Source organism: Tachyglossus aculeatus, chromosome 4, assembly GCF_015852505.1.
Source record: "Tachyglossus aculeatus isolate mTacAcu1 chromosome 4, mTacAcu1.pri, whole genome shotgun sequence".
Taxonomy (NCBI): Eukaryota; Metazoa; Chordata; class Mammalia; order Monotremata; family Tachyglossidae; genus Tachyglossus; species Tachyglossus aculeatus.
This window is the reverse complement of record NC_052069.1, coordinates 72,916,040-72,939,106: the sequence shown is the minus strand read 5'-3', so window position 1 is coordinate 72,939,106 and position 23,067 is coordinate 72,916,040. Positions and strand designations below refer to the sequence as shown.

At 40.0% G+C, this 23,067-nt stretch overlaps 1 non-coding gene across 1 annotated transcript; it reads left to right on the top strand.

Annotated features, from left to right (window-relative positions):
- Positions 1 to 11,241: 11,241 nt before the first annotated feature.
- LOC119928071 lies at positions 11,242 to 11,381 on the top strand. The gene has a single exon (XR_005451027.1). It is a non-coding gene; the product is annotated as a small nucleolar RNA SNORA7 (small nucleolar RNA).
- Positions 11,382 to 23,067: the final 11,686 nt, after the last annotated feature.

Sequence of the window (23,067 nt, the reverse complement as noted above, 5' to 3'; positions counted from 1 at the left end):
ATCCAATCCTACATCTTTAAATGCAAATCCACATCTTACAGATTTGCCCATTACTAAAGGACAAAAGAAGTCAAAAGAAGACAAAAGAAGTCCCCGTGCCTCATGGGAAATGTAGTTTCCTTCTTTACAATTTCCTTTCCAATCTTCAACAGATTTTTTCGGTCTGAACTTTTGAATAACCAAAGAACATAATACAGAACGACCAAAGGTAGAGACAAGAATGAGTGGCCTAGGAGATTTTGTCATTAACTGATAGCACTTCCTTATGTTTTGATTTGTATTAATGAAAACAGATTTGTCCATTTATACTGCCATACTCTTGCTATCCACTACTATTTCTTGTTTCTCTTGCTTCCAATATTTGTAAAGAATTGTTTTTTTCTAGTGCCTTGCCAGTGGATTGCACACTCCTGTAGGGAGTGGCTCTTTGTTGAACTCCCAAAAGCTTAGTACAGTGCTCTGCACACACTGGGTACTCAATGAATACTACTGATTGATTAATTAATTAAAATACATAGAGTCCTGTGAAAATTTTGTTCCTAGGGAGCTGTGACTTTCAGGGTGACAAAAAATATAGCAACGGGTGTCTGAGATAGGCGTTGAAGATTGACTGAGGTATTGGGAGGGTGGGGAGACACCATGTCATGTATCTGAGGAATTCTGCTTTCTACAGCAGCTGTCACAGTGGGGTAATCACTAAATATCTTTTCACCTATTACCAAGAGCCTCCTGCCCTTGATATATTTAAAGATTGTCTTATTTTCACCTATGCAACCTTTACTTTCCTAGTGTTCATTGGTCTATCTAAATTTCTGCTGTTTGTCCTTTTTATAATGATATTTATTAAGTGCTTACTATGTGCCAGGCACTCTACTAAGTGCTGGGATAGAAACAACAAGATGATCAGGTTCGACACAGTCCATGTCCCACATCTAGTTTACTAAACTCCATTATGATAATTATAGATGAGGTAACTGAGGCAAGAGAAGTTAAGTGATTTGACTATGATCACACAGCAGACAAGTGGCAGAGTCGAAATTAGAATGCAGGTTCCTGAATTCCATGTTCTACTCGACCATATTGCTTCTCCTGCAACATTTCACAACTTACACTATTGTTTCTACTTGAATGAAATTTACATTTTTAAGGGATTTTTTCCCTCTGGTTGACTCCTTTTATCCTGAAATTAGTCATGCATAGAACTTATCTATTTGGTTACCCATGCTTTTTCTTTCATGGTACATATTTAACCAGGATCTCTAAGATTCTGCAGTTCATCAATTTGATATTTTAGCATTTCACCACTTGTCCTGTTTTATGTTTCTTCACCTTCTTTCTATTCTCAAAACCAAAATTCTTCACTTTGATCCTTATTTTTAATTAAAGTATGGAATAAGAGTTCTGTAACCCAATTTTTGGAAGCTGACCTACACAACCATTTCTTTAATTCAATACATGCTTAATCTTCAACATCCATTCACTTCTATTCCAGATAGAATAATATTCAGGATAAGCAAATGCTGAGGTAAAACTGAAATTGATCTTGGATACTCAGGATTAAAAGAAGTCCTCCTCTGAGCATGCATTTAACTATTCAAGTAAAATATTATTTGAAAAGCAAATGTACAGCCTGGTTTGCAGAATTGTTGTAAGCAGGTTTGAATTTCTATCCCGAAGCCAGTAATTCTCTTTAAGGTGCAAACTAAGATCTTAAATAATATACATATACATGAGAGGTGGTACGTAGAAATACTGACAATTCATGAAAAGCAGCATGGCTCAGTGGAAAGAGCACGGGCTTTGGAGTCAGAGGTCATGGGTTCAAATGTCGGCTCCACCACTTGTCAGCTGTGTGACTTCGGGCAAGTCACTTAACTTCTCTGTGCCTCAGTTACCTCATCTGTAAAATGGGGATTAAGACTGTGAGCCCCACACGGGACAACCTGATCACCTTGTAACTCCCCAGTGCTTAGAACAGTGCTTTGCACATAGTAAGTGTTTAATAAATACTATTATTATTATTATTATTATTATTATTATTATTATTATTATTATTATTATTTGTAAACATGTCATTTGTATGGACTGAATTTATTTTAAGTTTATTTTATAAAAAAATTCTGCTAGCTGTGCTGTTTAAGATATTATTGCCTTGCTTTTTGAAGTAAAATTCAGTCTTTTTATCCTCAATTCTTCTTATTCTATGCATCTCATATCATTCTATTGATTATTTTTCCATTTAAGTGACTGTTTAATAAACATTTGTTGCAACAGCACAGTGAAGAGGACATCTATTATTGTTTTGACCATTTGAACATATTTTCTATTAATAACATTATGGATTTTTAGCCTTTTGAGAGGATATTTTATTGTTTATATGTTTCTTTTTAATACTAGGCTCAATCTGTTCGAGATTTCATTTCAAATAATTTTCTATTTTTAATCACTCTTCATTTTTTTCTTTACATAACAAAAAGTGAATGATAGAATCACCTCCCCATTAAAAGATATGTGCCAAACAGATTACTTGCCTGAAAATTAATCAGCAAATGTGTTTCAACAGAAGCAGTCTGTAAGGTAGGAGGGTGGTAACTGTCAGGAACAAATTAAGAATTACACATAGGGCCATTTATCTGTTGCTGAATCAACACTGTCATCTCCTTGTTTACAAGGTATCTTTCAAACTAATTCAGTGTAAACTGACATTTTACATAAATTTAGTTTTGAATAGAGAACCTGCTCATATATTATTAAAGACAATAATGATAATTATCTTATTTCACAGTAATCATTTATAATCATAATAATGGCATTTATTAAGCTCTTAATAAGTGCAAAGCACTGTTCTAAGTGCTGGGGAGGTTACAAGGTGATCAGGTTGTCCCACGGGGGGCTCACAGTCTTAATCCCCATTTTACAGATGAGGTAACTGAGGCACAGAGAAGTGAAGTGACTTGCCCAAAGTCACACAGCTGACAATTGGTGGAGATGGGATCATTTGTGACAACTATTAACACTACTTTTCCTCAAAATAAAACCAATTCAGATATTTTTGTGTTCCTACTGTATCCAAGCACTCTGAGTTAGAAATAATATAATCAGGTAAGACCTACTATTCTATATGGGGCTCACAATCTAAGTGAGACGAAGCCTATATCAGTAGAACATTGTAAATATCATGGTTATAGATCTTAAGAGAAAAGGGAAAAGACAAATAATCACCTTACTCATGACTTCTGTTCTGACCTAAATTCTCTTAAACACTTAGACTCCTGCATCAGGTTTCTTCAAAATGAATGAATCACTCACTTGCATTCATTCATTCATTCACTCAATAATCGTATTTATTGAGCCCTTACTGTGTGCAGAGCACTGCCCTGAGCAACTGGTACAATGCAAGACAATAAACAGTCACATTCCCTGCCCATAAAGAGCTTACAGTCTAGAGGAGGGGGGGAGACAGACATCAGTATAAATAAATAAAATTACAGATATGTACATAAGTTCTGTGAGGCTGGGAGGGAGGAAGAGCGAAGGAAGCAAGTCAGAATAATGCAGAAGGGAGTGGGAGGTCAGGAAAAGTGGGGCTTACTCTGGTAAGATATCTTGGAGGAGAGCTTCATTCATTCATTCAATTGTATTTATTGAGCGCTTACTGTGTGCAGAGCACTGTACTAAGCTCTTGGGAAGTCCAAGTTGGCATCATATACAGACGGTCCCTACCCAACAGTGGGCTCACAGTCTAGAAGGGGGAGACAGACAAAACAAAACATATTAACAAAATAAAATAAAAAGAATAAATATGTACAAATAAAATAAATAAATAAATAGAATAATAAATATGTACAAACAGATATTCATATATACAGGTATTTGTTAAGCACTTACTATGTGTCAAGCACTGCTCCAAGCGCTGGGGTAGATACAAGCCAATAAGTTTGGACAGAGTCCCGCTCCCAAATAGGGCTTGCAGTCTTAATCCCCATTTCATGCTTTCAATAAGATTTAGAAGGGGTATAAGTAATTGTCCGTGATATTTGAGGAGGGAGGGCGTTCCAGGAAAGCAGCAGGATGTGGGCCAGGGGTCAGCAGCAAGTGAGATCAAGTCACAGTGAGAAGGATAACACTAGAGGAGTGAAGTGTGCGGGTTGGGTTGTGGAAGGAGAGAAGTGAGCTGACATAGGAGGGGCAGGGTGGTGGAATGCTTCAAAGCCAGCGGTGAGGAGTTTTTCTTGGATGCAGAGGTGGATCCAATCTGTCATCAAAACCTGCCGGTCTCACCTCCACAACATTACCAAGATTTGCCCTTTCCTCTCCATCCAAACCACTATGCTGCTGGTTCAATCTCTCATCTTATCCTGACTGAATTACTGCATCAGCCTCCTCTCAGATCTCCCCATCCTTCTGTCTCTCCCCACTTCAGTCTTTACTGCTGCCCGGATCATCTTTGTGCATGAACGCTCTGTGCATGTCACTCCCCTCCTCAAAAATCCCCCGTGGCTGCCTGTCAACCTACGAATCAAGCAAAAACTCCTCACTCTCAGCTTCAAGGCTCTCCATCGCCTCGCCCCCTCCTACCTCACCTCCCTTCTCTCCTTCTCCAGCCCAGCCCGCACCCTCCGCTCCTCGCCTGCTAACCTCCTCAATGGGCCTTGTTCTCACCTGTCCCACCATCGACCCCCAGCCCACATCCTCCCCCTGGCCTGGAATGCCCTCCCTCCACACATCTGCTAAACTAGCTCTCTTCCTCCCTTCAAAGCCCTATTGAGAGCTCACCTCCTCCAAGAGGCCTTCCCAGACTAAGCCCCCTTTTTCCTCTCCTCCTCCCCATCCCCCCCATCCTACCTCCTTCCCCTCCACTCAGCACTGGTATATATATTTGTACAGATTTATTACCCTATTTATTTTACTTGTACGTATTTACTATTCTATTTATTTTGCTTTAATTCTATTTGTTCTGACAATTTTGACACCTGTTTACATGTTTTGTTTTGTTGTCTGTATCCCCCTTCTAGACTGTGAGACCATTGTTGGGTAGGGACCATCTATATCTGTTGCCAACTTGTACTTCCCAAGCGCTTAGTACAGTGCTCTGCACACAGTAAGCGCTCAATAAATACGATTGAATGAATGAATGGACCACCACTGGAGTTTTTTGAGGAGCAGGGTGCCATGTCTTGAATGTTTTTGTAAAAAAAATGATTTGGGCAGCAGAGTGAAGTATGGACTGGAGTGGGGAAAAACAGGAGGCTGGGAGGTCAGCTAGGAGGCTGATGCAGTAATCCAGAAGGGATAGGATGAGTGATTCTATTAACATTGTAGCAGTGTGGATGGAGAGGAAAGGGCAGATTTAAACATGTTGTAAAGGTTGGGACCGACAGGATTTAGTGGTGGATTAAATATGTGGGTTGAAGGACAGAGAGGAGTCAAGGATATACATGTTTTGTTTTGTTGTTTGTCTCCTCCTTCTAGACTGTGAGCCCGTTGTTTGGTAGGGACTGTCTCTATACATTGCCGACTTGTACTTCCCAAGTGCTTAGTACAGTGCTCTGCACACAGTAAGCGCTCAATAAATACGATTGAATGAATGAATGAATGGTGCCATCTACAGTAATGGAAAAGTCAGGGGGAGGACAGGGTTTGGGTGGGAAGATAAGAAGCTCCATTTTGGACATGTTAAGTTTCATATCTTGAAAGCAGAAGAAGATGTGAGCCTGGAGGGATGGAAACAGATCAGGGCTGGAGTTGTAGATTTAGGTATCAAAGCCTCACTTTGAGTCTGTAAACCTAACCTTCCTTTTTTTCTTTCTCTTTCCCTTATGCTCTGGACCATGCAACATTCAATTCAGGTTGTCAATTCATTTCACATAGTTTTTTCTCAAAATATAGGACTCGTTAAGACTGGGGGAGTTAATGGTAATGCCTCAGTAGCATTCATTCAAATTGAAGTATTTCCCTCTTCAAGCAGCATGAAAAGAAAATGCCCCAATGTACAACTGAAAGGAGAATATGGAGAATTATTGTGATGAAGATGAACCAGGAAAGTTATGTTATCTACAGACCCTAACAGCCAGTCAATTTTTCATTGAATTGAATTATTTCATTTTCCTTTCAATTTCTTCAGAATCTTTTAACTGAAAACTTAAATGGAGCAAGTTTTTTTCATACTGCATTGGGTTATGTCTGAATATATGATGGAATGGAAATATGTCTGTAGTAATGCAACAATTTGAAAAGTAAAGAGATTTAATGAGCAAATTAAGAGGAACACAATTTTACTCTCATTTAAATCATAAAGCTTTGATACAGTTCTAGTACTTCAGAAGACATGATTGATAGATTTGGAACAGTCACCAGTGAACATTCTCTGGTTTCATAAACGTATTGGAACAGAGTATTAAGTATTAAGATAGAATGTTTTAAGAAAAGTTCACAATTTTCAAAGATAAGAGCCATGACACAAAATAAAATGATTTGGAATTAGACCTTTTCTGAAGGTCCTGAAATCCCTAGTTTAGGCCTATTGTCTTTATACCAAGCATTAGCAATTAAGTATAAATGATGTTTTAATTTCTAATGGTGCTGAACAATAAGAAAGAATAATCTAACATTCTTAGGGAGACCTAATTTATTTTTCAAGAAAATAAAAAAATATATATGATGAAGTCAAGGAAAAAACTTTTTCATGTGACCTCTCTCAGGAGTATGAGAAAGGCATTCTTTAGCACAGGCTATTGTGTGCATTTCCAAATGCGAAGAATGATCCTTGAAAATTAAGACTCTTCATGCTGAGAAGCAGCAAAGAGCCTTCTCTCATATTCAAAGGCTAATATGCATGAAATGTAGCCTTATCAAGTTTACATATCTTTAAAAATAAATAGTTATACATTGCAAAGGTCTGAAAAAAAAAACACAGAAAGAATGTTTACTGTCATAGACCTTATTTTACACCCACACTAATGTGGCTTTGTACTTTATTTCAAAGATTTATTCTATTTCCATAATACACAATGCTTGAAGGCAAGCTTCTTAAAGGCATGATTCCAATAAAGCTTTGGCAAGCTGGGCTGCAATCTGAAGACACTGGTCTCCTAAATCAAGCCTTCTTCTGAGAGATGGCAGAATTGACTGAGGATGGGTGGTACTGCTAATGTTCATCGTTTTATCCTCTGCTCTACTTCATTGCTCTCTTTGCTGTAGACTCTGAATCAAGAGGAGATAGTCTGCTCTTCTAACCATAGCTCCCTTCTGGCTTTTGTTTTATTTTCGGGATTGCGCATGTATCTTTGTGTCTTTCTGCTTTTTTCATGCTTTATTAATTCTGATGTATCTGCCCCCACTCTCTCTCACCTTCTATATTCATAGACTGTGAGCTTCTCAAGGGACAGGGACCATCTAAATTCCCACCTGTATACCTTTTCCCAGTGTTTAGAACAGAGCTCTGCACAAAATACGTGCTTACTAAATACTACTACTACTACTACTACTACTACTACTACTACTACTACTACTACTACTACTACTACTTTTTCTGTCACTGTCCTGCTGGTTTGTGACTTGGTAGAAATGGGAAGATGGGAAGAGTAAAGTATATCACCTTGTGCTTGTTATTCCTGAACGTCTTGTACCATTTTGGCCTAGCTACTTAGCCCCTTTTACTAGACTGTAAACTCCCTGAGGACAGGTATTATATATACCAATGATATTTTAATCTCTCAGATGCTTAATACAGTGCTCAGCACACTGTAACCACTCAATAAGTACCACCTATTGATTGTCCTGATATTTCAGCATCTAGGAGAGTTCCTGACCACTCCCTCTTCTAGTTTATTATGATGAAATTAAATGACTAATTCTCGCATTGATCCCAGAGAGATCTCACCATCTACATTTCTCTATGCTGAATTCCCTTTTTGTTCATCTTATTTCCTTTAGCCAATTTTCTATATATGACAGAATATTTCCTCCAATCCCAGGGATACAAAGACCACGGGGGAAATCCTGGCTCTACCATATGTCTGCTGTGTGACCTTGGACAATCCACTTCACTTCTCTGTGCCTCAGTTACCTCATCTAGAAAATGGGGATCAAGACTGAAAGCCCCATGTTCAACAGGGACTGTGTCCAATTTAATTATCTTGTATCTACCCCAATGCTTAGAACAGTGATTAGCACATAATAAGTACTTAACAAATACCACAATTATTAAGACTTTTTTTTAAGTCTTCCATGTGGAATCCTGCCAAAGACCTTGTCAAAGATTTACATTTATCAACTATCGACTGACTATCCTGAATTTCCATCCTTTCTGACCCCTTCGATGAACTTCAGCTAATTAGTCCAACCTCTTTCCCATTCAGATTCTGCAGTGTCTTTCCCCCTGAGGTTGTATTCTTATAAGCACTCACTGATTTCATACTTAAATATCATTTTTCTAGGAATAGAAGTGAACTCACCAGTCAATCATAGGAATATTCACTTCTGGGACTCTTCTAATAGTTGGGAATTTAATTGGTCATCTGCCAGTCCTGAAGTACATTGGCTCCTTGTAGAAATAGGTTGCATGTATTTGTCAGGGTTTGTTTTTTTTTTAATTTAGACTTCAAGTTCATTCATAACTTTATGGTGGATTTTCCCTGCTCCTAAAGATTTCCTACATACATTTTATCAACTAGGTCAAAGCGTGATGGCCACAGCAATTTGATCAAGCTCTTCTGACCTACCTGGATCAGAAATACAGTTTGTCTGTGGGAATCCCTCCTACTCCTGTATAAATAACACGGAACTAATGTACCTTTTACCTCAAATTGTCGCATAGTGCCACTAATTCAGAGTGGCTCAGTGGAAAGAGCACGGGCTTTGGAGTCAGAGGTCATGGGTTCAAATCCCGGCTTCGCCAATTGTCAGCTATGTGACTTTGGGCAAGTCACTTAACTTCTTTGGGCCTCAGTTACCTCATCTGTAAAATGGGGATTAAGACTGTGAGCCCCCCGTGGGACAACCTGATCACCTTGTAACCTCCCCAGCACTGAGAACAGTGTTTTTCACATAGTAAGCACTTAATAAATGCCATCATTATTATTAATTCCTGACTTTCAACTGTTAATATATTTGATCATTATCTTTGGTACCTTGCTCAAAGTCCCCTTCAAACTTTTCTATAGTCCTCTCAACTGCCAATTTGCATAGGACAGCCATTTTAGTTTTACTCTCTTTGCTCAAACAAGCTTTCTATTTACTGAAGATGAATGGTTTCTTCCTTGTGATTTTAGCTACACCTATTAGCTAGATTGGAAGCTTTTGGAGAGCTTGGTCTTAACAAGATTGAAGAAGTAGGGATGTCTGGTGGAAAGAGCACGGGCCTGGGTTCTAATCCTGTCTCCGCAAGTTGTCAGCTAGTTAACCACAGGCAAGTCACTTAACTTCTCTGTGCTTCAGTTATCCCATCTGTAATAATAATGATTGTGATATTTATAATAATAATAATTATTATGATATTTGATAAATGCTTACTATGAGCCGAGCACTGTTCGAAGTGCTGGGGTAGATATAAGGTAATCAGGTTGTCCCACTGGGGTCTCCAGTTTTAATCCCCATTTTACAGATGAGGTAACTGAGGCACTGAGAAGTTAAGGGGCTTGTCCAAGGTCACACAGCCAACAAGTGGAGGAGCAGGGTTAGAACCTATGTCCTCTGAATTCCAGGCCCATGCTCTTACCACTAAGCCACACTTGTACTTATTATGTCCCAAGCACTGTACTAAGCACTGAGGTAACTACAAGATAATGCAGTCCCACATGGGGCTCACAGTCTAACTAGGAGGAAGAACAGGCATTGCCTCTCTATTTTACAGATGAGAAAACCAAGATACGGAGAAGTTAAATGACTTGCCCAAGGTCACACAGCAGGCAAGTGATGGAGCCAGAATTAGAACCCAGGTCCTCTGACTCCCAGACTCATGATCTTTCCATTGAACCATTCTTCGGCCCATAAAATAGGGACTGAACCCTAAGTGAGTCAGGGACTGTGTCCAATGTGATTATCCTGTGCTTAGTACAGTGCCTGGCACAAAGAAAGCATTTATCAAGTACCATTAAAAAAAAAATAGTCCCAAGTATTGATCCAGTCACTACCCCATGACTCTGAAAGTGATATTTGACATGTAGATGCCTAATAAAAGAGGCTGAAGTATAACAACAAGGCACCGCCTCTCCGATGATGTACATATGCCAGTCACCTGATGCAATCTGACTCTGACCTGGTGCCCACTTCCTGCCCATTTCCCCAGAGGATGGTCCTCTTCCAAGCCTCACTAGCAACTTCATCCCCCCGCCTTTGGCAGAGTGGCCTCTCTGTCCCCAGAAGGAGCAGTGGACCCAGAGTCCGGGGATGCAGAGGGAAATGTACTAGATGGGCACCATCCCTCCAGAAGTGCTTGGACTGAACTGTTTAAGTTTGCAACCACAGTGTAATAATACTAATAATATTGTGGCATTTGTTAAGCACTTACTATGTGCCAAGCACTGTTCTTAGCACTGGGATAGATCCAAGGTAATCAGGCTGTCCCAAATGGGGCTCACAGTCTAAATCCCCATTTTACAGATGAGGTAACTGAGGGACAGAAAAGTGAAGTGACTTGCCCGAACTCACACTGGTGATAAGTGGCAGAGTAGGGACTAGAACCAACAACCTCTGACCCCCAAGCTCGTGCTCTTTCCACTAAGCCAAGCACACTCATCCCAGTGGACAGTCTGTTCTCTGATGCACAGCCTCTCCCAAAAATAGAGCTCCTCAGTGTGAGACCCTGGTGGAAAGTCCACACTCCAGAGCACAGCCCCTCCCAGATACGGGGCACCCCATAGTCCACACACCTGCAGTCATACTGGGACCCTTCCTCTAGAGCTTCATGGAAAGTCCCATCTCTCTTTTCCTTGGCACCAGTCTCTGGTTGGATGATTGGACAACCTAATAATTTAAACCATGAAGACAATTGATCAGTAACCTCCATAAACCACTCATGAATCAGATCGTCTCAAAGGATTTGCTCGATTAACTTTGTACCGTTACTCAAAATGCAGCAATCCATGGTTCGAAGTTACTGAGCACTTACTCAATGCAAAGATCACTACTAAGTGCTTGTGAAGATTCAGTGGAGTTAATTGACACTATTCCTGCTTTGAAGAAACTTAGAATACATTACGGAAGACAGTCACTAAAATAAATTACAGGTAGGGGGAAGATCACCTCTCAGGGTCACACCTGGAGAGTTTCTGGTACTCTGTCAGTCTCGACTATGGGAGGGAGAGTCAAGCAGAGGCATATCCATTCCATTCCTTGCTTGGGCAGTGGCTAGAGAGTGGAAAGAAATATCTGCTACAAGTCAAAACTCCCCCATGCTTGGCAGCAGCTTCATGGGAGAAACTCAGGTTTACTGCACTGAAGGAGACAATGGTAAACCACTTCCATATTTTTATCAAGATAACTCTATGGATACACTACCAGAACGATGCAGATGGAGGTGGGATGTTCTGGGAGAGATGTGTCCATGGCATTGCTAAGGATGGGACACGACTCTATAGCATTAGACAAACAAAAAAAAGGGGGGGGGGGAGAAAGAGTATTTAATAGTAATAATAATAATAACGGCATTTATTAAGCACTTACTATGTGCAAAGCACCGTTCTAAGCGCTGGGGAGGTTATAAGGTGATCAGGTTGTCCCACGGGGGTCTCACAGTCTTAATCCCCATTTTACAGGTGAGGTAACTGAGGCACAGAGAAGTTAAGTGACTTGCCCAAAGTCACACAGCTGACAATTGGCAGAGCCGGGATTTGAACTGATGATCTCTGACTCCAAAGTCCACGCTCTTTCTACTGATTCACGCTGCTAATACGTGTACATAAGTTCCAAGGGGATAGAGGCAGGAAGGAAATATCCAAGTGCTTAGGTGATGTGGGAATACTGGAATGCAACAAGTGGAGGAATAAGGTGGGGAAATGAGATGTTAATCAGGGAAGGCCTCCTGGAGGAGATGTGATTTAAGGAGGGCTCTGAAGCTGGGGAGTTCCAAGGATCTGAGAGGAGATGACACTGTGTGGTTGTTATTTTGGACATAAGTGAGTCCTGAATGTAGAAGATTTTATGCATTCATTCCCAGACGCACTGCCCTCCCTGCCACCCAAGAACCTAGTCATTCCACATCATGACCCGCAATTGACAATTAAAAGAAAGTATGATTCTTGCTGTGCAAAACATGGACACGATAAGCAATTCCTCATCAGAGACTCCAAACTTCCTTGACGTGGTGGGATTTATCAGATTAAAAATGCTGTTTAATTTGTTGCTACTTCATTTTATGTTTTCTAATCACTCCATGTACACCCAAAGGTGTTTAATTGCACACAGTAAGCACTCAATAAATACGATTGAATGAATAATTGAAATGGCACAATTTTACAAACCCATTCGAGACAAAATAATTAACAAATTGTGAACTTGAAATGATTAAGAAGAATTAATTAATACGGATTTAATACTCTAATGTTTTAGCTGTGACTTCACTAAAATTCTATAAAAATGTCCAGAAAGTTATGCAAAATGAAGCTTTCCCAAAAGCAAGAGCTTTCCTGACTAGATTTCTGCAGAAAATTTAATTAGAGATGAGATGTTTAATTCCATTAAGGATTAAATGCCTTCTAAAGAATTTTTTGAGTAAATAGAATATCATTACTATTATATAGGCTTAGCAGTTGTTTTATTTAAAATATTTATCTCTAGGCTTAAACTCTTCCCAGCTTTGCACAACAGGCAAACTGGCACACAAGCAGAGAAATAAACATGGAAAGTAGTTTTAAAAGTATCCTTGGGTTGTATTTTATTGAATGAAAAATCATTGCGACTGAAGATTAAGCAGCAGTAATAACAAATATAAATATTTTTGGCTTTAGGTTATTCTCTGTTTTGCTAACTGTGGCATACTTCAAATAAATAGATTTTTTAATTTTACAAAGTTTGAGAAACATGAGAACTTTGGCACTTTGGGCCCTAGAACAGCCAGGAGAAAGGTAGGGGAAAAAACTAGGTTAACAAATTGGAACTCCTCTGGGAAAATTATTTTCTTTGCTGTGATTCTTTTGAATAAAATCATGACCTCGCTTATCACCATGTAGTGAGATTTTGCCAGTGGTTTCCTAAAATGATTTTTCTTATAAGATTAGAGATTGGAGAAGCAGCGTGGCTCAGTAGAAAGAGCCCCGGCTTTGGAGTGAGAGGTCATGGGTTCATATCCCACTCCGCCAATTGTCAGCTGTGTGACTTTGGGCAAGTCACTTAACTTCTCTGGGCCTCGGTTACCTCATTTGTAAAATGGGGATTAAGACTGTGAGCCCCTCGTGGGACAACCTGATCCTCTTGTAACCTCCCCAGCACTTAGAACGGTGCTTTGCACAGAGTAAGCCCTTAATAAATGTCATTATTATCCGTATCAAGAATATGAGGTCCCAGATACCCTGGATTTTCATGTGATCTCGTCATTCCAGGAGATGATTTTCCTGTCCATAAGGAACTTACAGATCAGATGGAGAAGTTTACAGACCAGAGAAGAGAGCTAAGGCAACCCAACAACAAATGTGTGTATGGAACTGTGGCTTGAGGAGCAAAATTTCAAACTCCTCGTAGCTCAGTGTTCACAGTCATAATTGCATCCTCAGTGACCATTACAGCAACAACCGGCACGGTGTTTCCAAGATTTTGTGAAGAGCTCTTGATGAAGCTGCTCTTCCCGACCTGCCGGTTTGGGATCTCCTTGATGGCACGGTGCAGAGCATGGGATCCTGGAGAGGCAGAGTGGCAGTCTGGTAGAAGAAGACACCAAGGGTCCTGGCTGTCGTGGTGAAAAGGCAGCTGTCACAGTTCCTGTCTGGTGGAGAAAAAGGCATGGGACGTGATAAGTAACTGCTTAAATCCACCTGGTTGCTGGTACATCTACCCTGCATAAGAAAACTGCTGAGCAAATACTATTATCATTATTGTTCATTATTTATAATATTTTTTAAGCATTTACTATGTGCCTGGTACTTTATGTACTTAGCATTGGGGTAGATACAAGCTAATCATGTTGGACATAGTCTCTGTCCTAAATAGCGCTCACAGCTTTAGCCCTCATTTTACAGATTAGTTAACTGAGGCACAGAGAAGTTAAGTGACTTGTCCAAGGTCACACCGCAGACAAGTGGCAGGGTCAGGATTAGATCCCAGGTCCTCTGACTCCCAAGCTTGTACTCTTTCCACTAGCCCATGCTGCATCCAACAATAATAAGAATATTACTACTTGGAACTGTGATGTGGGAATAGCAGCAGTCATCGAATAATAATAATGATGGCATTTACTAAGTGCTTACTATATGCAAAACACTGTTCTAAGCACGGGAGAGGTTACAAGGTGATCAGGTTGTCCCCCGTGGGGCTCACAGTCTTCACCCTCATTTTACAGATGAGGTCACTGAGGCACAGAGAAGTTAAGTGACTTGTCCAAAGTCACACAGCCGACAATTGGTGGAGCTGGGATTTGAACCCATGACCTCTGACTCCAAAGCCCATGCTCTTTCCACTGAGCCAGGCTGCTTCTCTAGTCTGATGGAAAGAGTGGCCTGGTAACTGATCAGCAGCAACTTAAGTCTACCACATTGGAAATGCACAGGGTAGTGCGGGAGTAGAGCCAAGGGACTCACAGTCCCACAGTGTGAGGGGGGTCAGAGGCTGCTGGTAGAGAGAAAGACTCAGGATGCAACGAGCAGACGTTTAGAAGCACCATTTAACCACCACCTTCCTCCCACAACTGAGGGTCCCTGCTCCCGGCATGCTCCACGTGCACAGGTCTGGAATAATAGATGTTCCCAAAGGTTCTCAGATTCCTCTATCCCCATCAAGATTTTGAGCCTGTTTGGTGAAGTTATTTCTGTTGTATTTCAGTGTTTTATTACTCCTGATGTGCTGGTCTCCAGTCCCTTCTCCCACTTTAATGCTGAGATTGTTAGTTCACTATGAGGCAGGTATGATGTGGGAACCTGTGTATTCTCCCCAGAGCTTAGAACAGTGTCCTGCATATATTAAGTGCTTAATAATTAGTAGTACTATTACTACTACTACTACTTTTACTATAAACAGCCATATTACCTTGTCAGTGATAGTTTGCAAATTTAGAGTGATCAGTCCAAATCTAAAATATAGGAACAAGGAAGGGGGAGGCAAAGTTTGTGAAAAGTTCAAGAAAAACAGTCTAGAAATTCAGGGGTCTTTATAGGCTTTCTCATGACAACTTTAAGTTATACTGATTACACATGCTGAAAATAATAAAAACAGTAATAACAATTGTGGTATTTGTAGTGTTCCAAGTGCTGGGATGGATACACAGTCCCTGGCTCACATGGGGCTCACAGTCTTAATCCTCATTTGACAGATGAGGTAACTGAGGAACAGAGAAGTGAAGTGACTTGCCAAAATATGGCAGACTGAGCCCCCTTTTTCCTCTCCTCCTCCCAATCCCCCCCACCCTTCTGCCATTGAATATTAGTATTCATTTCTGCCATTAGAAATATGGCAGAGCCAGGATTAGAATGCACATCCTCTAACTTCCAGGCCCTTGTTCTTTCCAGTATACCAAGCTGCATCACTATGCACAGTGACATCTTAGGAAATGCTGCCTTTATGCAGTATAACATGATGACATTCTAGGGAACAGGAAGTCGCAACAAATATTTCCCTGTGTCTGTGCAACTGAACTCTTCTTTGCTGGTGACATCAAATATACACACACACACACACACACACACACATATATATATATATATATATATATTAAATCAAAATGGAACTCGATTCTATTGTCTACACACTGGTGCAATAGGTGATATGTATGATATGTAGAACTTACAGGATGGAATTGATGATTGTGAGAGTGATTTTCACAGCTATCCTATATGTTTTTACATATTTATTACTCTATTTATTCATTTATTTTATTTGTACATATCTATTCTATTCATTTTAGGCTGTGTCATTTTATTCTATGTCATTTTAGACATTCTTTTAGACTGTGAGCCCACTGTTGGGTAGGAACTGTCTCTACATGTTGCCAACTTGTACTTCACAAGCGCTTAGTACAGTGCTCTGCACACAGTAAGCGCTCAATAAATACGATTGATTGATTGATTGATTTTATTTTGTTAATATGTTTGGTTTTGTTCTCTGTCTCCCCCTTCTAGACTGTGAGCCCACTGTTGGGTAGGGACTGTCTCTATATGTTGCCAACTTGTACTTCCCAAATGCTTAGTACAGTGCTCTGCTCACAGTAAGCACTCAATAAATACGATTGATTGATTGATTGATTGATTGATGTTTCTGCTGGGCAAAGCATTCGGTGAGCAACTGGGTAGGTGTGCCATACATAGAAAAGCCCATGCCAATTAACGTTTTGAACAGGATCCATTAACAGACTAAGTGGCTGCAGCATGGTGACAATGCTATGCCAAAGGGTCTTGGCCTGGCCGTAGTTCATCAATCATATTTATTGAGCACTTACTGTGTGCAGAGCACTGTACTAAGCGCTTGGGGAGTACAAGTTGGCAACATATAGAGACAGTTGCTCTATAGCTGTTTTGGGCTTCACTGCCAAAGTTAGCTAACCATTTCTCAGGATTTCTGCAGAGTCAATCCACCTCACAGAATACAATAGGTGGTTCTCAGAACACAGTCCCATCAGGGAGAACTGGAACCAAGGTCTGAGCCCAGAAAAGTGCTCTTTTTTTCTGGACCAGGAACAAGGCTATTAATGATGCCATTAATTCATTATTGAATGTTTATATGGTCCTTGAAAGTGACCATATAAAGTCATTTTGTCTTTATTCTATCTTTAAAAATGACCAAAAAACCCACATCTTATTTTAGATTTTCTATTAGATTCCATTAGATTCTCTAGTTTCTAATATCAATGACCTTCACTAGTCTACTAATCACCTTCATATATAATTTATAACTTTTGCTAATAAGTAATCTTATATTTAAGAGACAAAAAAATTTGGCCATTGTTTTTTGATGAACAATGATATATAGTAATAGTGATGATGATAACAATAATGATGATAATATTATAATAATAATGATAATTAAAGCACTATGTATTAAGCACTGAGGTGGAATCAAGATAATAATAATAATAATGATGGTATTTGTTAAGCACTTACTATGTGTCAAACACTGTTCTAAGCGCTGAGGGGGCTACAAGGTAATCAGGTTGTCCCATGTGGGGCTCACAGTCTTTAATCCCCATTTTACAGTTAAGGTAACTGAGGCACAGAGAATTAAGTGACTTGCCCCAAATCACACAGCTGGCAAGTGGCAGAGGCAGAATTAGAACCCATGACCTCTGACTCCTAAGTCCATGCTCTTTCCACCGAGCCACGCTACTCCTCTAATTGATCAGATCGATCAGATTTCCAGTCCCCAAGGGACATTTTGAGCAGATTAGCACATTGAGCAGCTCAATTAGAGCTGCATCTCTAATTGAGCAGATTTATCAGATTTCCAGTCCCCAGGGGGCACACAATTTTCATAGGGGTGGAAAATGGTCATTTTAATCCCATTTTACAGATGAGGAAACTGAGGAAACTGAAAAGTTTAGATAGTTACCCAAAGTAATACAACAGGCAAATGTCAGAGGCAAGACATCTCCTGACTCTCAGTCCTATACTCTTTCCACTAAGCTACACTGTAAAATGAAAGATGGTCAGATTCCAACATTATTCAGGTTTCACAGTAGGAAGGAAAATAATGCTGGAATATGTGAAATTACAATAATAATCAGATTATTTGTTAAGCGCTTACTAGTATGGGCCAAACACTCTCTGAAGTGCTGGGGTAAGTATAAAATAATCAGGCCAGATTCCTTCCCCACAGTCTGACAAAACGATAATCATTTGTACTGAGCATGCTGACTTTATATTCAACGTCTATTATTTAGCAATCCTTCAGCAAAATGTTAACATTTGCCATTAATTGTCTAGTAACTGCAAGTCACTTCTAGTCATTTACAGATAACTGGGAATACTAAAATATTTGATTTGATTTTAATTTGCAAATCTATAAATGGCCTATTTACACATCACTAATATGAGTTGACCTGAAAACAGTCAGCAATTTGTCTATTATAAAGCTCACTGAACATCAGTGGAAAAACAACAGAGGGCTTGTGAATATAGTTTTAATTGCCGTATTCATTTTTAACCTCTCAACATTTCTAATAGGACTCTGACTTACAGAATTGAGTTTCCAATCTCTTATTATCACTCAAAGCTTAAAAAAGGGAAGTAAACTTTAAGCTTTAAGTAAGCTCGATTCCACCTCAGTGCTTGACACATAGAGAATCAAGGCTCCCCTCTGCTCCCCATCCCCTGCATTGCCCCGACTCGCTCCCTTTGTTCTACTCCCCTTCCCACCCCACAGCACTTGTGTATATATGTACATATTTATAATTCTATTTATTCATATTAATGATGTGTATATATCTATAATTCTATTTAGTTTTTGAAAATTCAGCTAATCCTGCCATGATTTAAAATGAACTTTCCAGTGATATCATCTATTTGTTAGCATGTTAATCAAATTCCATAAACTCAGTAACTTACCCTGAAATTCCTGGTGGAGGTGTCAAAGCCTTTGTGCAGAATCATAGAAAAGGGGGACAGAGGAAACATTTCAAACAGAAAATTTAGCCAAATGATGAGTTGAAGCACTGTCTGCTTATGTGACAAAAAAATAAGGGAACTGGTGTGGAGCAGAGACTTCAGAAAGACAGTGGCACAAGAGTAAGAAAATAAAACAGTGCCAGGAAATGTGGAAACAAATGCAACATCACAAAATATCTGTGTATTAGCACACCTACAAACCAAAAGGGATTGTTAGTCAGGTCAATCTTATCAGCCATACATGCAGACACAGATAAAATCTCCCCATTATTAACTTCAAACTTAGAGGACATGTATTTTACACCTGCGTATGTGCCTGCATGTAGGCTTACGCGTGCGCGTGCACACACACACACACACACACACACACAAGAGCATGGGCTTTGGAGTCAGAGGTCATGGGTTTGAATCTCAGCTCCGCCATTTGTCAGCTGTGTGACTTTGGGCAAGTCACTTAACTTCCCTGTGCCTCAGTTCCCTCATCTGTAAAATGGGGATTAAGACTGTGAGCTCCCTGTGGGACAACCTGGTCACCTTGTAACCTCCCCAATGCTTAGAATGGTGCTTTGCACATAGTAAGTGCTTAATAAATGCCATCATTATTATTATTATTATTATACACACACACAAAGGTTAACATTACCCCATGATACAAGAACTGCAGAGATACAATCTAAATGCAGGGTTAGTTTCAGGTATTTGTCCTTCCTGAGCCTGGAAAATATGTTCAGCCCCTTCCTTCCCTTTACGTATGACAACACTATGTTTTGCTCTCTGGTGGAAGTTCACTGGAGAGTTTCTTAGAAGAGTACAATATGACAGGGTTGGTAGAAATTCCCTGCCTGCAACAAGATTACAGTATAGAGGGGTAGACAGACATTAGTATAAACAAATAAATTATATCATAATAATAACAATGGCATTTGTTAAGCACTTACTATGTGCAAAGCACTGTTCTAAGCGCTGGGGAGAATACAAGGTGATCAGGTTGTCCCACATGGGGCTCAGTCTTAATCCCCATTTTACAGATGAGGTAACTGAGGCACAGAGAAGTTAAGTGACTTGCCCAAAGTCACACAGCTGACAAGTAGTAGAGTCAGGATTAGAACCCATGACCTCTGGCTCCCAAGCCCGTGCTCTTTCCATTGAGCAACGCTGCTTCTCTTAAATGCTGTGGGGCTGAAGGAAGGCTGAATAATAGGGAGCAAATCCACATGCAAGAGTGACACTGAAGGGATTGGGAAAAGAGGAAATGAGGGCTTAGTCAGGGAAGACCTCTTGGAGGAGATGTGCCTTCAAAAAGGTTTTGAAGGTGGGGAGAGTCATTGTCTGTCAGGTATGAAGAGGGAGGGTGTTCCAGGCCAGTGGGCAAAAGGTCACAGGAGAGATATATAAGATTGCAATACTGTGAGCTGATTGGCATTTGAGGAATGAATTGTGCTGGCTGAGTGGTAGTAGGAAAGCAGTGAGGTGAGGTAGGATGGGGCAAGTTGATTAAGCGATTTATAGCCAATGTTAAGGAGTTTCTCTTTGGTGCAGAGATGGACAGGCAACCACTGGAGATTCTAGAAGCAGAGGGAAACATGGACTGAACTTTTTTGTAGAAAAATGGAGATCATCTATGACCACTGCCCTCAACCTAATGTCCCAAGTTAGCTTGGCTCTAAGACACGGCCTTCCATCTTTTACTTCATGACTTCCTTCCAGCCGGCACACAATTCTCCCACCTCCATCTAGGAGAAAAGGGACACTTAGCCCTTCCCTTCATCACCTTCTTGAGGGGAAAGCTTATGCCATCTTTGAGAGAGGCTACTCCACCAATCCTACCGCTCAGGTCCCATCGTGCCTGACTCATCTGCCCTTCCACACCATACCGCACCGCAAGACTCTTCTTCCTGGCCTTGCACTCTAACACAATCACTTATTGTCTGAAGCTAGCCGTGCCTAGAGGCTCACACAAGCTGTACATAGTCCTCAACTCAAATACTCTAATGTGAATAAATCTCTCCTTCCTTCCTTCCTTCCCCTCAGAGATGCACTTAAGCAGTCAACAATGAATAGTGCTTGGAAGAATCTCTGCCCACAGTTTGTGTCAGTTTTTTAAAAACATTTAACCCAAGAATTCATTAAACTATGGAGCCATCTGATAACTTAATTATCCCCTCATTCAGAGGAGCAGTGTCCAATAAGGACCTTGCACAATTATCACAATGCAATACACCACTTCACTTCCTAATTTGGGATTTAGAATATTTTATATCAATTTTCTGGAAAATGGATGAATCTATAAAAGATGTTGATAGAGGAGCTCAAAGTAGCGCCACAATGTTCAAGAGGATTCATCCTGGTAGAGTGTACTTTATGAAGAAATGAAGAAAGTTTCTGTTCAACCTAAATTGGACAAATTCTTCCCTAAAACAGAAAATCCACCACTACAGTCAGTGGAAGAAACTTCCACTTTTACCACCACCTGTAAAGACCCCTAATGATATTATCACTGCTCATTCAGATATTCAGCTATCGTTCTGATGTTATGCTTTCAATTACCTTACTGAAGATTGAACAATAATTCTTGTCTTATGTTCTCGAGTCATTTCCGACCCATACCGATTCCATGGATACAGCTCTCCCAGAACACCCCACTCTAGCGCGCAATTTAAAAATATTGAGGAAATTGGAGGAGAGTAGAGACATATCACAATATTACTGCAAGAGATATTATTTCACTCCAATGTTCAGGAGAATGAAAATCAAAGTGCCATAGAATATGAATAAGTGAGTATTGAAAAGACTGTAGAGAAGCCCGATATCTCAATAATCAAAGTCCTTTCCACTGGAAGGTTTGTGTGGGAAGATGAGGGGTACTGTTTTGGACACGTTTAGTTTGAGGTGTCTTCAGGACATCTAGATAGAGACGTCCAGAAGGCAGACATCCAGAGGAGAGAAAGCTGGCACTGTTCCTTGTAGAGCTGGTAGACGAGGTCTTGGGAGCACAATGAGTTCTCCAATGGAATGGGTATAGATAGAGAAAAAAGGAGATCCAAAACTAAACCTTGAAGGACCACCACCACATCCCACCCACTGCCAGAAGGAGGGTCTCAGAGGAACCCCATGTCAGAGGAATCTGAAAAAGAGACTGAGAGGGACCTATAACTTAATATATAACAATTGTCTAAGTGTATGTAAATTATTGTGCATTATGTTCCCTTATTAGCCCCCTTATTGAAATCTTATTAACATGGTATTCTATATCAAAATTATTTTCAACTTCACCAGTTCAAAACCAGACTCGAGGATCTTCAGTGACTTTCCCTGCGGACGTTGTTATAAAGTTAAAAGAGAATGTAAATTCTGATTCACTGTATGACTTTCTGTTGCCTATTCTGTTGCAGTATGCAGTTTATTTCTTCAAAGTGGCAAGACCAGAAACAGTGCTTTAAATCACAAAGTACCATGGCGGCATGGGGAAAGAGATCGTGGACTCCAGATAAAATACTGCTGGAGGCTTATCAGCCTAGCAGGCAAAAATCAGAAATAGACTGTGTCTATGCGAGAAAGAAGAGTTAGAGAAGTAGTTTAAATACAGATACAGGCTTTGAAAGTAAGAATCACAATTCACAACAAAAGGATAGTTTTTACATGTGCACATTGGTATCTTCCCTCTATCTTCCCACCTAGACAGAGCATCATTATTAGAAATGTCATCTTCAAAAGCAAAGGACAGTTATATATACATTCAGAGTGATGGATAGATTTGATGTACTTATTCTACTGCACATAACCCCTTACAGAGTCTTCAACTTGACTCCCAGCACTCTTGCTTGTGATGGATCTCTTGGCATTATCTTCACCTCTGTCTTGTTCCCAACCTCTGTCATGATTTGTAATATCTACAGGATGCAAAAGGATCAATCCTTAATCTGACCCATCTCTGTCTCTCTCCTCCTCCTTCCTCTTGCATTTGATCCTCCCATATCTGCCTGTCAGAGACAATTTAGTTATTCTCACTGCTACTAAACGTGGATGCCCGTATCAAAAAAAAGGCAGATATTGATAAGAAATTGTCACGTACGTAGCTAACAGCAAAAACATTCTAGGGCAGATAAAGCAAGTATCCACATAGTCCTTCACTTTCCTCCAAACTGCGTACATAAACTTACCAAGCATGAAGTCCTTAAATTTAAGGACTATTAAGTGATTGGTTGGATTACACTCTGTCATTTACTCTAACATATAGTACTATGTAGACCACGATAATTATTCCAGTTTGTAGCAGGAAGTTTTTTATATATAAAGTTTAAGAATAGCATACAAAGGATTCAAGAAC